The sequence below is a fragment of the Dendrobates tinctorius genome, unplaced genomic scaffold, assembly GCF_039654945.1.
Source record: "Dendrobates tinctorius isolate UK_male_01 unplaced genomic scaffold, ASM3965494v1 ptg000044l, whole genome shotgun sequence".
Lineage (NCBI taxonomy): Eukaryota > Metazoa > Chordata > Amphibia > Anura > Dendrobatidae > Dendrobates > Dendrobates tinctorius.
In genome coordinates, this window is record NW_027361712.1 from 18,598,293 (window position 1) to 18,612,507 (window position 14,215).

Genomic DNA, 14,215 nt, shown 5'->3' on the forward strand with positions numbered 1-14,215 from the left:
TCTAGAATTCGACCTTTTCTTACTTTTGACTCTGCAAAAACTCTGACTGTTTCTCTTATTCATTCTCGTCTCGACTATTGTAACTCCCTTCTAATCGGTCTCCCTCTTACCAAACTCTCCCCCCTCCAATCTGTCTTGAATGCAGCTGCCAGGATCATATTCCTCGCCAATCGTTACACTGATGCCTCTACCTTGTGCCAGTCATTACACTGGCTACCCATCCACTCCAGAATCTAGTACAAACTTATTACCCTCACCCACAAAGCTCTTCATTGCTCAGCACCACCCTACATCTCCTCCCTTGTTTCAGTATACCATCCTACCCGCGCCCTCCGTTCTGCTGATGACCTGAGGTTAGCATCCTCAATAATCAGAACCTCCCACTCCCATCTTCAAGACTATACATGTGCTGCGCCAATTCTTTGGAATGCACTTCCCAGGTCAATACGATTAGTCCCCAATCCCCACAATTTTAAGCGTGCCCTGAAAACGCATTTATTCAGACTGGCCTACCGCCTCAACACATTAACCTAATCTATCCCTATGTGGCACAGTCAAAAGTTTTTTACCATAACCAGGTTCCCCGCATCATGTTCCCACATGCTTTATGCATCCATTAGCTCTCTGCATCCGTACTGTTACACACTTAACATTATGGCTGGTCCATACAATCAGGGCAACTGTTAACACCCACCTTTCGTGTCTCCCCTTTTTTCCTCATAGACTGTAAACTTGAGAGCAGGGCCCTCATTCCTCTTGGTATCTGTTATAATCTATGTGATTATTGTTATGCTGTAATGTCTATTGTCTGTACAAGTCCCCTCTGAAATGTAAAGTGCTGCGGAATATGTCAGCACTATAGAAATAAAATGTATTATTATTATTATTATTTATACTGTGTAGGGAGGGGGCTGTGGGGACCATGACACCTTGTGAGGGTTGGCGTTACTGGGGCCATAATACTGAGGGGCCATCATGCTGTGTGAGGAAGGGGTTGTGGAGATAATGATACTGTGTGGGGGTATCATACTAAGTGATGGCTGTGGGAGCATCATGCTTAGAGTGGGCTAACATACTGACAGGTGTGAGGATATTATACTCTGTGTATGTGGATTGGGGCATTCTTGAAAGCATTAAACTCTATAATGGCTTCAATAGGGATACATTTAATGAGTATATGCCACAATAAATAACTATCTGCCTGTTTATAAAAGTTGGGAGATATCAAACCTCATACAGGTGGGTGGGCAATTAAAACTTTTTCTATGGTGTCCCATGAATATTATGCATCCCAATGATGCTTGACTAAAGGGCATGTCACACTAAGCGATATCGCTAGCAATACCGCTATAACTTGTGATATCGCTGGTTATCGCTGATCGCGAGAGAACAGGCTGGACCGTTTCTCGTCGTCAGCTTGCTGCGGCGCTTCCTGCTGTGACGACGAGCGACGCGTGGAGCCGGGCGGGAGGACGCAGGATCGCCTGGTGTGACAGGTAAGTAGCGACCACCGTCCCCAGCGCTGGTGAGATCTGCCTGTGTGGCAGCTCACTAACGACCACTTAGCGATGTACCAGCGATCCTGACCGCGTCATATCGCTGGTCGGGATCGCTGGTACATCGCTAAGTGTGACAGTACCTTAAGCGTGAGAGAGCCTCTACCAGACTCTTCGCCCAACTGCTTATTTCAACAAACGCATCCGCCAATGAAATTCATTCTGGAGAACCCATTTCACGTTAGGCTGTTGGTCGATTTCACCAATATCAACTGGTTTGGACAGCTTTCGCCTAATGTATATGCAGGCTCTTAGTAAATGTGTGCTAGTAAGAAATAGATGTCCAATAGAAGGAAATATGAATACACCAATACAGAACACAATAAGTAACTGTAGACTCAATACAGTATGCCACTTATTGCAAAGTTATTTCATTTATTATAGATATACTAAAACTTTATCCTGAGATGATTGTGTTGTTACTGCAACTATTCAGTACAGAATATCAGTATATATTGCACTGATTTTCACTAGTCGCCATAATAGCCCACATATTTGTACATTTTCACATTTTTGCTGCTGGGTTCATCATCTGTTGTTTTTACATGGGGCTTTTCTTATGCTTTGTGTCACTTGGCATTTGTGGAGGCATACAATGCTGTAAAGCCTTTAAGGGCAGGAGGTCACTCTTTATGGCTCTGCCTGTTTGTGCTTCACTGACCTTCAGAGAAGTGAGACTGGGGTATGTATTTTATGTCTGCTGTTGCCATTAGCGAGACATTCCTCTGCTCACTACTAGTCTGTTTACCATCTCAAGTTTCAGCATAGTCTGATGTATGTGTTGATCTTCTAGGAACTTTGGCCAGGCTGTGCCTGTTGAAACAAGAAGTTTTAGGCTGAGTGCAGACGGGGTTTTGAGCCCTGCGGATTTTTCCGTGCAGAATGGAAGAAAACCGCAGGTCAAATGACCTGCATTTTTCCTGCAGATTTCTTCCATTTTTCACGCGGTTTTCATGCGGTTTTTGTGCGGTTTTCCATTGCGGTCTTCCCCCTGCGGATTTGGTGACAGGGGAAATAGAAAACCGCACAAAAGAAGTAACATGCTGCGGATTTTGTACCGCACAGCGTTTTTTTTTTTTCATTCATTTTAAAGGTACTGTACATCGCAATGCGGATATGCAACGTTTCTGCGCGGTAAAATCCGCTGCGGAAACGCTGCATATCTGCATCGTGTGCACATGGCCTAAAGGGTGAAACCAACCAACTTTATGTATTAGAAATCATGTTGGAACTCAGTGTCTCCAACATGAAAATAACTGATTTCCCAATGTTCCAGAATAAGAACCCTACGCTCCTAGGTATATCGAATTACCAGCCAAAATAAGTACCCATCTGTAGACTGCACTTTTCCGGAGTTCTGCACAAAGCAGGGTACTGGTTTACTGAATGGTCAATGTCTCTAAATACGGCTGGAGTCACACACAAGGTAGAAAAATACGGACCGTATTTTACGTCCGTAATACGCATAAATGGTCCCTAAATAGGGCTCCGTATGTCATCCGTTGTCAGGGTGTGGCCGCGTATTTTTCTCATGTAAGCATCCGTATGTAATCCGTATGGCATCCGTATACCGTTTTTTTCTCCCAACCTTGCAAAATGGACATTTAACAGTTTTGAGGCCTGCACATAATTTAAATCATCAGCACCAACCCTATTTATTGCCTCAACATCAGGTGGCAGCCTCCAATCTGCCCATTTTGGTGCTCTGCTTGTGTGGGTGTCTTGCTGGTTGTTAGCAAACATGTCTGACACACTTCAGTTCACCCCAACTGACCGTGTTCTCTTCAACTGGGTTTTGTCCAGTCGCTTTGGCCAGCCATACCCACTGATTGTGGATCCGAGGAGGAGGAGACGCATGTGGGTCCATCCACTTTTGAGGCAATGACTCACAAGAGGTCATTTTCATCCCCTCTATTCTTCTCTGCGGGATCATCCGGAAAAATTTTACAAATACTGTCGCATGAGCCTTGCAACATTTGATCTACTCTGGGAGACAGTGCGCCCTGGGATGCGCAAAGCTATATCTGCAGAGGAGCGACTTCTACTCACATTACGGTATGTACTAAACAACCACATTCTCTATGTTCATGGTGTGTTGCCCAAAGTATGTTTTTTATTTTGTCCTAAGTTTAATGCCCTCATCTTATTCCAGATATATATAAACTTACAGACCAGAATGTTATGTGTAATATGTACTGAATATCACGTAGTGATTGCGCGACAAAATATATGTGTGTTAGTAGATATGAATCACTAACAAGTTTGGTATGTATGTACCTGGTGTTTTGTTAATTTGTGCATTCTAAAATGTTCCATTTCTGTTGTTCTTCAGCTTCCTGTCAAATGGCCTGTCTTATGCTGCCCTCCACCATGAGTTTCTCATTGGAAGATCTACCATTTCTGGCATAGTCAGGTCGACATGTAGTCAAATATTGTCAAGACTACATCAACTCATCATGCCCCAGCCCAGGATGGAAGACTGGTTGAGGATATCAAGGGACTTTGAGGAGGAATGCCAGTTTCCTAATTGTATTGGGGCCCTTGATGGCAAACATATCCGGGTGCGTAAGCTGCCGAACTGTGGCTCACAATTCTTCAATTATAAGCAATACTTTTCTGTTGTATTGTTGGCTGTGGCCGCCCCTCAATACAAGTTTATAATTGTTGACATTGGGTCCTATGGAAGGACGGGAGACTCTAGAGTCTTCAATACTTCCATTATGGGTCGGCGGCTACGCACCAACCAGTTGGATCTACCACCACCATGCCAGCTGCCAGGATCCACTCAAGAATCAGTCCCTTATGTCCTTGTGGCAGATGAGGCATTTCAGTTAATGCGCAATGTCATGAGGCCATATCCCCGGCACAACCTGGACCACCGGCGCTGAATTTGTAACTTGTGCCTATCACGTGGTCGGCGACTGGTGGAGTGTTCCTTTGGCATTCAATGGGCCAAATGGCGGGTCCTCCAGTCTGCCATTCAGCTGAGTGAACAAAATGTAAATGAAGTAATTAAAGCATGTGGCGTTGGCCATAACTTCACCAGGATACATGATTGTTCCTCCTCTGCTGGTGTTGTGCGTGGGTCAGACAATGTACGTAGGGCGAGACCACCTATCAACCCTCAACGTAGACCACTCTCTGGGCTCAAAGTGTGTGATATTTTCACAAATTACTTTGTCACCTGAGGGGGAAACTTCTTGGCAAGAGCATGCTGTGTCTATGTTGTAAATGTTTGTTTTTGGGCTTTGGGAAACTATATATATTACAACCCCTTATGTCTTTTCTCTGTTTATAAATCAATGTGTAAGCATATGGCAGCATGTCGTGATGTAAGTCCATCATTGATAAAGACAACAACAATTGAAAGTTAAAACTTTTTATGTATCCTTTTTTTAAAGGCCTTGTGAAGCCTTTTGTTATTTAGCAAAATGGCCAGAATTGGCCTTAGAACACAAACAAATTTTTATAATGTTACAATACAGCATTTTACCACAAAAACACACACAAAGTTATAAATTGTAGTATGTAGGGGGGGAGGCGGCAGCCCAGCCTGTGTTGCCTGATGGCTAGTGTGGCCACCTTGGCCCTCGGCCTGTGTGGGGGCATACTCTTGTCCATGATGGAGGTAGTGGGCTGGCTCATGGGCTTGAAGTGGATACTGGGCACTATATTGGAGACGACTCTCCTGTTGAGGCTGGTAGGGCCGTGAGTCAAAACCAACAAAATGGCCATGTCGTCCCCAACTAGATTGGGGACAGCCTCCAACATTGGCTGGGAACAAGTGGCCATATTGGTGTGCTGGGTTATACCCTGACATTTGGGAATGATGATGTCAATGTTGGGTAGGGGAGGAGGGTGTGAGGTGTAGACCCACGTGTAGGAGGATCCTCAGACCCTGATTGAGCAAGCACTTGGGGATCTGAATGGATCCTCGCACACGTAGCCGCACCTCACGGGGAAGGGAACGAAGATAATGGGTAAGGCTGCGTGAGTACTTCTCCTCCCCATCATCAGTGGCAACTCTGTTATGAGAATTTTGGTCCCCTGTATCCACATTGGTCGTGGTATCAGTGGCAGGGATATGGCGCCTTCGTCTACGTCGCCTGGATGGCACAGCAGGCTGGGGGGAGCCCTCTAGCCGAACATTTGGGCTGCTGCTGTTGCCCTGTTCATCCTGGATGTCAGGTGGTGATGCAGCTGACGGTCCTTGTTTTGGCTCTGTTCCTGGTGGTGGTGTTTCTGGTGGCGACCTTGGTTCTAGGGCAGGATCAGGTTGAGCCGGAGAAGTGACTTGTGCCTGGCTCCTTGGAAGGTCACAAGATGGGCCAGACACCTCGACCCCTCCACCTACAGGATCGATGATGGCCTCTGATTCAGACCCTGTCTCCCTTTCAGTGATGTTAGACTGAGTTCTGTGATTAAATATAAAATGTAGAAAAAGGAAATTTAGATCGGGCCCTATAAAGCATTTGTGTCATGTGGTGTTTTTGTTATACTTACGGTCTGAGATCCATAATTGGAGCGAGGAACGACAGGCAGTCGAAGTTAACATATTTCCGCTTTGTGTGGGCCCCTGAACCACTTCTTGCCCGCTGCTGGCGCTCACGGCGATACTGGTCACCGATGCTGCGTCAGCGTCTCATCACATCTTCGACTGCAATGTGACATAAAAGAATGAAAACTTACAATTTGCCGAAAGCAAGTTTTTGAACTAGTATCAAAGTCATGTGGCCTACTAGGGTGTGAGTTCTACCCAGGGTGGCATATAGCACTGGTTCAACCAGGCCAGATGCACAGGGTCACAGTAGCTCATGTGGCAATTAGCAACTCTTTAAACTGTTTTTGCTAGGCATTATGAGGAGCTTGGGGACAGGGTGACATTCTCTCAGGGTCAAACAGTGGGTCCAAAAATAATTTACAAGCCACAAGAGCCCAATATCAGAAGCACAGGATGTGGGGGGGCTACTTGTTAAATTTTTTTGGGATGGCAGGTAATTTGACATACATAATTTATGTGCACGTACATATGTGCTGCTGCTCCTCACGTGGCCGATCACCAAAATCAGGGAACATTTTGCGACATATGCGTCTCCCTGCAGCCTTCTTTCTTGCCCAGTCGGCATAATGTGCGTCCCGTTGGTCCCATAATTCCGGGCAATCATGCACAAGAACAGATAGCAGCTCCACATTCAGATTCTGGTAGGGTGCCATGATGCTGTACTCTATGGAGGCGTACTTCCTGTATGTCTGGAGCGCTTTTTGAGCTAATTTGCATGTCTAAGCTTCCTGATGATGGATTGGCCCATTTCCTGTGACCAGGAAAAGTCTGGCGTATTTCTCGCAAGTCACACGGGTGGTCCGTGTGTAATGCGATTTTTTTGCGCACTCATAGACTTGCATTGGCGTACTACGGTCGTAATACGCTGACAATCGCAGCATGCTGCGATTGGCACGGACCATAGAAAATACGAAAGAAATATACGGCTGATGGGAGCTACCCCATAGAGAATCATTGGTCTGTGGGCAATGCGTTTTTTTTATCGCCTCTCACTCGTCCGTATTCCTCTCTAGTGTGACACCGGCCTAATACTTTTAATCTGTGCTGTGTTTTTTCATTAGGGCAATTAACCTCCTGAACACTCAACTAGAAAGATTATTTGTCAGTGTAAGGTTAAGGTCACAAGGGGCGTTTTTGCAGCGTTTTTTTTTCTGCAGCAAAACCTGAGAGCTTGGCAGGAAAGAAGCTGCGCCAACGCAGGTTTTGCTGCCTTTTTTGTGGCATTTTTGGTGCATTTTTTATGCATTTTTCTATACAATTCAATGCGCGAAAAACACTGAAAAAACGCTGAAAGAAGTGACATGCTCTATGTCCAAAAAAAACAAGCAGAGCACAAAATACTGAGGACAAAAAAACAAAGTTTGTGCATGAGATTTCTGAAATCTCATAGACATAGCTGGTAATGTAACATGCAGCTGTGAATTAACATAAAAAAGCATAAAAAACGGAGCAAAAGCACCTAGTGTGAACTTAGCCTAAGTAGACATGCATATAAAGGTACCGTATATATGTAGATACGTGGGCCGTCTGGGGGTGGTCCTTTTTCGTTGCGAACAGACTGGAGACAGAAACCAACGTGCGTTCAAATAGGTCCTCTTTATTGGTCATCCTCCCGACGACCACAGCACAATGACAGCTTCTACGCACAGGCCCGGGTACCTTTCACCTCCAGCTTTCCCTTAAAGCGACATCCCTCCTGGTTCTTTCACTGTGGCTGCTTTAGGCCCACCACCACAGTGCTTCCCCTGGCCGAGTCCGTCCGTCTGGTACCCCGGGCATCCTCTGTCCTGCGGCTATCCTGTCAGGGCCACCCCCCTGACTGTATCTCCTTCCAGTCCCTTCCGAAGCTCGTCCTTCTTCTGTCTCCTCCTGCGCTGCGCTGAACTCTTCCTGGACTGGACCCTCCTGGGCTCTCTCCCTCCCTTTTTATTCCCCTGTCTGGGAATTCCCCTCCTGAGCCCCCGTAACTCCGCCCACCATGACTTTGCGGTTTCCTAAGCATTAGCTGCTGTTAAGTCCTTTCCCTGCTCTCTTTAGTCTCCCTCAAGAGGCCAAACCTCAGTACTGCACCTTCTCCTTTTCCTGCTATTCTTTGTCTCCCTCTAGTGGCCAAAATCCGGTCCTTCACCATCTCTTCCTAATTCTAGCTGTTTCCCCATACATGTATACAAATTCACGCCAAGAATATTTAATGCCCATCTTACATTCACTGTTCCTCTTCAGACAGGTCCATAGGTCAGTACACGTCCCTACATATACTCGTGTATAAGCCGAGTTTTTCAGCACATTTTTTTGTGCTGAAAACGCCCCCCTCGGCTTATACATGAGTCAATTGTCCAGAAAGTCATCGATGGAGGGGGAACGGCGGAGCAGCGGGTCACAGGAGGCAGGAACCGGGGGCTCTCACTGTGCCCACTGCTAAATAGAAATGAATATTCATTTCTCTTATAGCAGCGCACAGTGACAGCCGCCGGCTTCCAGAAGACATCATACTCACCCACCAGCGTGTCCCTCTCAACATCTCGGTGGTTCTGGCATCTTCACAGCATCTCCATGGTTCCGGCTTCCAGCAACTCTTCCGGTGCGATCACATGGCGCTGCTCATTAAGGTAATGAATATGCAGGCGTCTCCACTCCCATAGGCATCGAGCACATATTCATTACTTTAATGAGCGGCGCCACGTGATTGCGCCATAAGAGTTGCTGGAAGCCGGAACCAAGGAGATGCCGCAAAGATGCCGGGACCATCGAGACGCTGCAGGGCATGTTGATAGGTGAGTAGGATATGGGATAAGGAGCCATGCATACCAGAACGGGATGGGGGAGCCATGCATAGTAGGACAAGGATCAGGGAGCCATGCATAGCAGGACAGAGACTGGGGAGCCATGCACAGCAGGACAGAGACCGGGGAGCCATGCATAGCAGGACAAGGACCGGGGAGCCATGCCATGCATAGCAGGACAAGGACCGGGGAGCCATGCATAGCAGACAAGGACTGGGGAGCCATACATAGCAGGACAGGGATGGGGAAGAAATGCATACAATAACATTGACTGGGGAGCCATGCATATTAGGACAGGGACTGGGGAGCCATGCATACCAGGACAGGGATGAGAGGACAATGCCTACCCGGCTTCTAGTCGAGTCAATAAGCTTACCCAGTTTTCCGTGGCAAAATTAGGTGCCTCGGCTTATTCTCGGGTTGGCTTAGGCCTCTTTCACACTTCAGTTTTTTGCATCAGTTCAAATCCGCCAAAAAGTCAGAGAAGCGGATCCGTTCTCAACTGATGTGAACGGATGGCACAGGATCCGTTTTCAGACGGATCCTGAAAATGAGGAAATAAAGGAACTGCTGGCCGGGAAGGAGAGAGAGAGAGAGAGAGAGAGAGAATTTTTTTTTCTTGTTTTGTCCGGCACCCAGAAAGAAATTCGGGTTAAATGAGTGTCTGGAGGATCCGCCAGAGAAAAAAACGTTGCAAGCTCCGTTTTGAAATCTTTGAGGATGGTGACGGACAGCAACTTTTGGCGGATCCTCAAAAAAAAACGGATGCAACGGACAGCAATCCGTCACAATCCGCCATTAATGCAAGTCAATGGGGAAAAAAAACGGATCCTCAAAAGAAAATTGAGGATCCGTTTTTTTCACAACCTGGCGGATTGTGACTGATTGTAAAAAACTGAAGTGTGAAAGAGGCCTTATACTCGAGTATATACGGTAATATATTGCAAGGTCCCAGATATAGGAGTATGGTCATAAAATGTAAGATTTTCAATTTTTTGTACATTACAGAATATATGAATAGGAGCATTTCTGACCTACATGGTCCTTTATCAAAGCTTGACAACAATACAGAATTTTAATTTTGAGTTAAGCCACATATATGTATATAACTAAATCAATTCCCATACTTATCAATATGATTACTTGTCACTGCCAATAAGAGCAGAATACTTCTTATGTCTACTTGTAGTCATTGTGTTCAGATGCCATGTGGCCTGGATTCAGCCTCCTGGGTAACTTCAGTCATAAGACAAAAAACACTACTGCCACTTGGGACTTGTCACCTGGTGACAATTGTTATGAGGCTATAAATGAACATTGAAACCCTGGAGTCCGTTGGTATAAACAGTTCTTTAAAATGAACCAATGTTTTTTAATAGAGAATCCAGCTGTATTGTGTTAAGTGAATTGGCACACATCAAATAGCACATATGTATATTCAACATGGTCACTTTCTTGGGAGCCATTCAAAAGCTGCCAGTATGAGTTTCCACTAGAAGACACCTGAAGAAGAGCTGCACAGATGCGGTTCCCATGTTGCATTCCCACTAAGAGCATTGTATGTATGCATTGGATCCTGCTCCTGTGTTTAAATATGCCTCCATTGGTTTCATGTGTCTGAATATATGACTCGAAAGTGTTTAAATTGTCCCTGACTCTATATAGCTACAGGGTGTCCTCTTCTAAAGCCCCCTTCTCACATAGCGAGATTGCTAGCGAGATCGCTGAAGTGTCATCGATTTTGTGACGCAACAGCCATCTCGCCATTGATCTCGCTACATGTGACACGCAGCAGCGAACACCCCCCGCTGGATATCGCTGATCGTGCTGGAATGTCCTGGGCCATTTTTTCGTCGTCAACGTCCCGCTGGCCAGCGCACATCGCTGTGTTTGACTCAGACGAGCGACCTGGTTGGCGATGCAGAACTCAGGGATGCAGGCGGGAATCGTTTGAAAAGCTGCTGTGTGACAAGGTACCAACGACCAGCGAGGTTGTTACAAGGATCGCCGGATCGTTGCTGGGTCGCTGAAGAGATCTGCCTGTTTGGACGCTTACTAGCGACCATTTAGCGACGCACCAGCGATCCTTTCCAGGTCATATTGTTGTCGGGATCGCTGGTGCGTCGCTAAGTGAAACGGGACCCTTAGGGCCCTAAAGTCCAACAAACCTGCTGATATTGTAAGCACGTTACTTGGATGCAACAGCGCAGACAATGAGAAGACAGTGGTATTTAACCAACACTATTCATTTAACTAACACAAAAAGGAAAATATATTTATAAGTAATATATATATATATATACAGCTCTCGCAAAAATTAAGAGACCTCTTTCAAATGTTCTGTTTGTCTGATTTTTCTCTTTATAGCTATATTTTTGAGTAAAATGTAAATTGTTCTTTTAGTCTATAAACTTCTGACAACATGTCTCCTAATTTGCGAGCAATAAATTTTGTATTTTTTTTCTGACAAAGAAAAATGGTCAAAATTAAAAAAACAGTGCTTTCAGACCTCAAATAATGCAAAGAAAACAAGTTCATAATCATTTAGAAACAACAATTCTAATGTTATAACTCAGGAAGAGTTCAGAAATCAATATTTTGTGGAATAACTATATATATATATATATATATATATATATACATACAAGTAAGCACTATATAGTGTGTTACAGTAAGAATGTTAATACAGTATGTTATGACACAGCAATGCAACTAAATACATTATCTAAGCAGAATTTTATTACATACACTGTTCTTGTTATCTAGTAGGCAGGGCCGGTTTTAGACAAAGTGGGGCCCTAGGCAAAGTTTAAAATGGGGCCCCAAATGCAAACATATTGCACCTTACACTGAAGCATTTTGATTGTATTTACATGCACTGAGTTCAGGCCGCTAAATGATCGACAAAATTGAAGAAGTCGTTCAATACTTGTTTCGCGGCCTCTTTCACCATCTGAGAAAGAATGATGGGGACAGAACGATCACTAATGGATCACTAAGGGTGTGTGCACACGTTGCGGTTTTTGCTGCGGATCCGCAGCGGAATTGGTCCTGCGGATCTGCAGCAGTTTCCATGCGGTTTACAGTACCATGTAATCCTATGGAAAACCAAATCCGCCGTGCACATCCTGCGGAAAATTCCGTGCAGATTTGCTGCGGTTTATTTTCCGCAGCATGTTACTTCTTTTTTGCGGAACCGCAGCTGCAGTGTATGTTCCGGGACATACAAATCAATCACTCTCTCTCTCATCCGCACTGCCAAACCTCACTAGAACCTGCATTAAATCCGCTGTACACATGCTAGGAATCCGCAGGAAAAATGCATGTGTTTTACCCTGTGGTTTCTGCCAAGAGATATGGATTCTCTGTAGAAAAAGTCGCAGACTAATCCGCAACGTGTGCACACACCCTAACATGATACTGTATGGTGATCTGTTATCAGCAGCACATCTACAGTTTGCACCCCATAGTCCTCCATATAATATAATCTGTCCCATAGTCCTCCAGTTAGTATAATACACTCCTCAGTCCTCCATATAGTATAATACACTCCTTATAGCCCTCCATATATTAAAATACACTGCTCAGTCCTCCATATAGTATAATACACTCCCCATAGTCCTCCTTAGGCCGGGGTCACACTAACCGACGCAAAATACGGTCAGTATTTTACATGCGCAATACGGATGAATGGCCCCTAAACAGTGCTCCGTATGTTATCCGTAATCAAGGTGTGATCGCGTATTTTGCGCATGTAAGCATCCGTATGTAATCCGTATGACGAGATTTTCTTGCAGGCTTGCAAAATGGACATATAATGGAGCCCTATGACAGGGTTTATAACAGAAACCAAAGATTAGATACAGACAGAATGCATATATATATATATATATATATATATAAAGCTCAAAGTGTGTATGTATGTGTGTATGTATGTATGTGTGTGTGTGTGTATGTGTGTATGTCCGGGATAGGCATCCGCACCGTCGCAGCTACAGCCACAAAATTTGGCACAGTCACACGTCTGGACCCCGAGAGCGTCCTAAGCTATGTTGTGAGGCGAAATTTTAACCCCGCGCGTTCCAATTCACCAAACAATTTTGCCCCTATCTACATACTGTGGGGAAAAGTGTGTGCGCGCGTCAAGCCCCGCCCCTCATTATGATGTCACAATGCCCCTATTTGCATACTGGGGAAGCAGTGTGTGCGTGTCAAGCCCCGCCCCTCATTATGATGTCACAATGGTTGCCATGGCGACGCTCATTATGATGTCATAATGGTTGACTATGGATTGGAGGATGTGTGATGAGTATATGGGCACCGGACTATGGGATGGAGGATATGTATTACGGGTATTTGGGCACGGGACTATGGGATGGCGGATATGTATGATAGGTATATGGGCACGGGACTATGGAATGGCGGATATGTATATGGGCACGGGACTATGGGATGGAGGATATGTATGATGGGTATATGGGCACGGGACTATTGGATGGGCTATATATATATGGGCACGGGACTATGGGATGGAGGATGTGTGATGGGTATATGGGCACTGGACTATGGGATGGAGGATATGTATGACGGGTATATGGGCATGGGACTATGGGATGGCGGATATGTATATGGGCACGGGACTATGGGATGGAGGATATGTATGATGGGTATATGGGCATGGGACTATGAGATGAAGGATGTGTGATGGGTATATGGGCATGGGACTATGGGATGGAGAATATGTATGATGGGTATATGGGCATGGGACTATGGGATGGAGGATGTGTGATGGGTATATGGGCACTCGACGATGGGATGGAGGATGTGTGATGGGTATATGGGCACTCGACTATGGGATGGAGGATATGTATGATGGGTATATGGGCACGGGCCTATGGGATCGTGGATATGTATGATGGGTATATGGGCATGGGACTATGGGATGGCGGATATGTATATGGACACGGGACTATGGGATGGAGGATATGTATGATGGGTATATGGGCATGGGACTATGAGATGCCGGATATGTATGATGAGCATATGGGCACGGGACTATGGGATGGAGGATATGTATGATGGGTATATGGGCATGGGACTATGAGATGAAGGATGTGTGATGGGTATATGGGCATGGGACTATGGGATGGAGAATATGTATGATGGGTATATGGGCATGGGATTATGGGATGGAGGATGTGTGATGGGTATATGGGCACTCGACTATGGGATGGAGGATATGTATGATGGGTATATGGGCACGGGCCTATGGGATCGTGGATATGTATGATGGGTATATGGGCACGGGACTATGG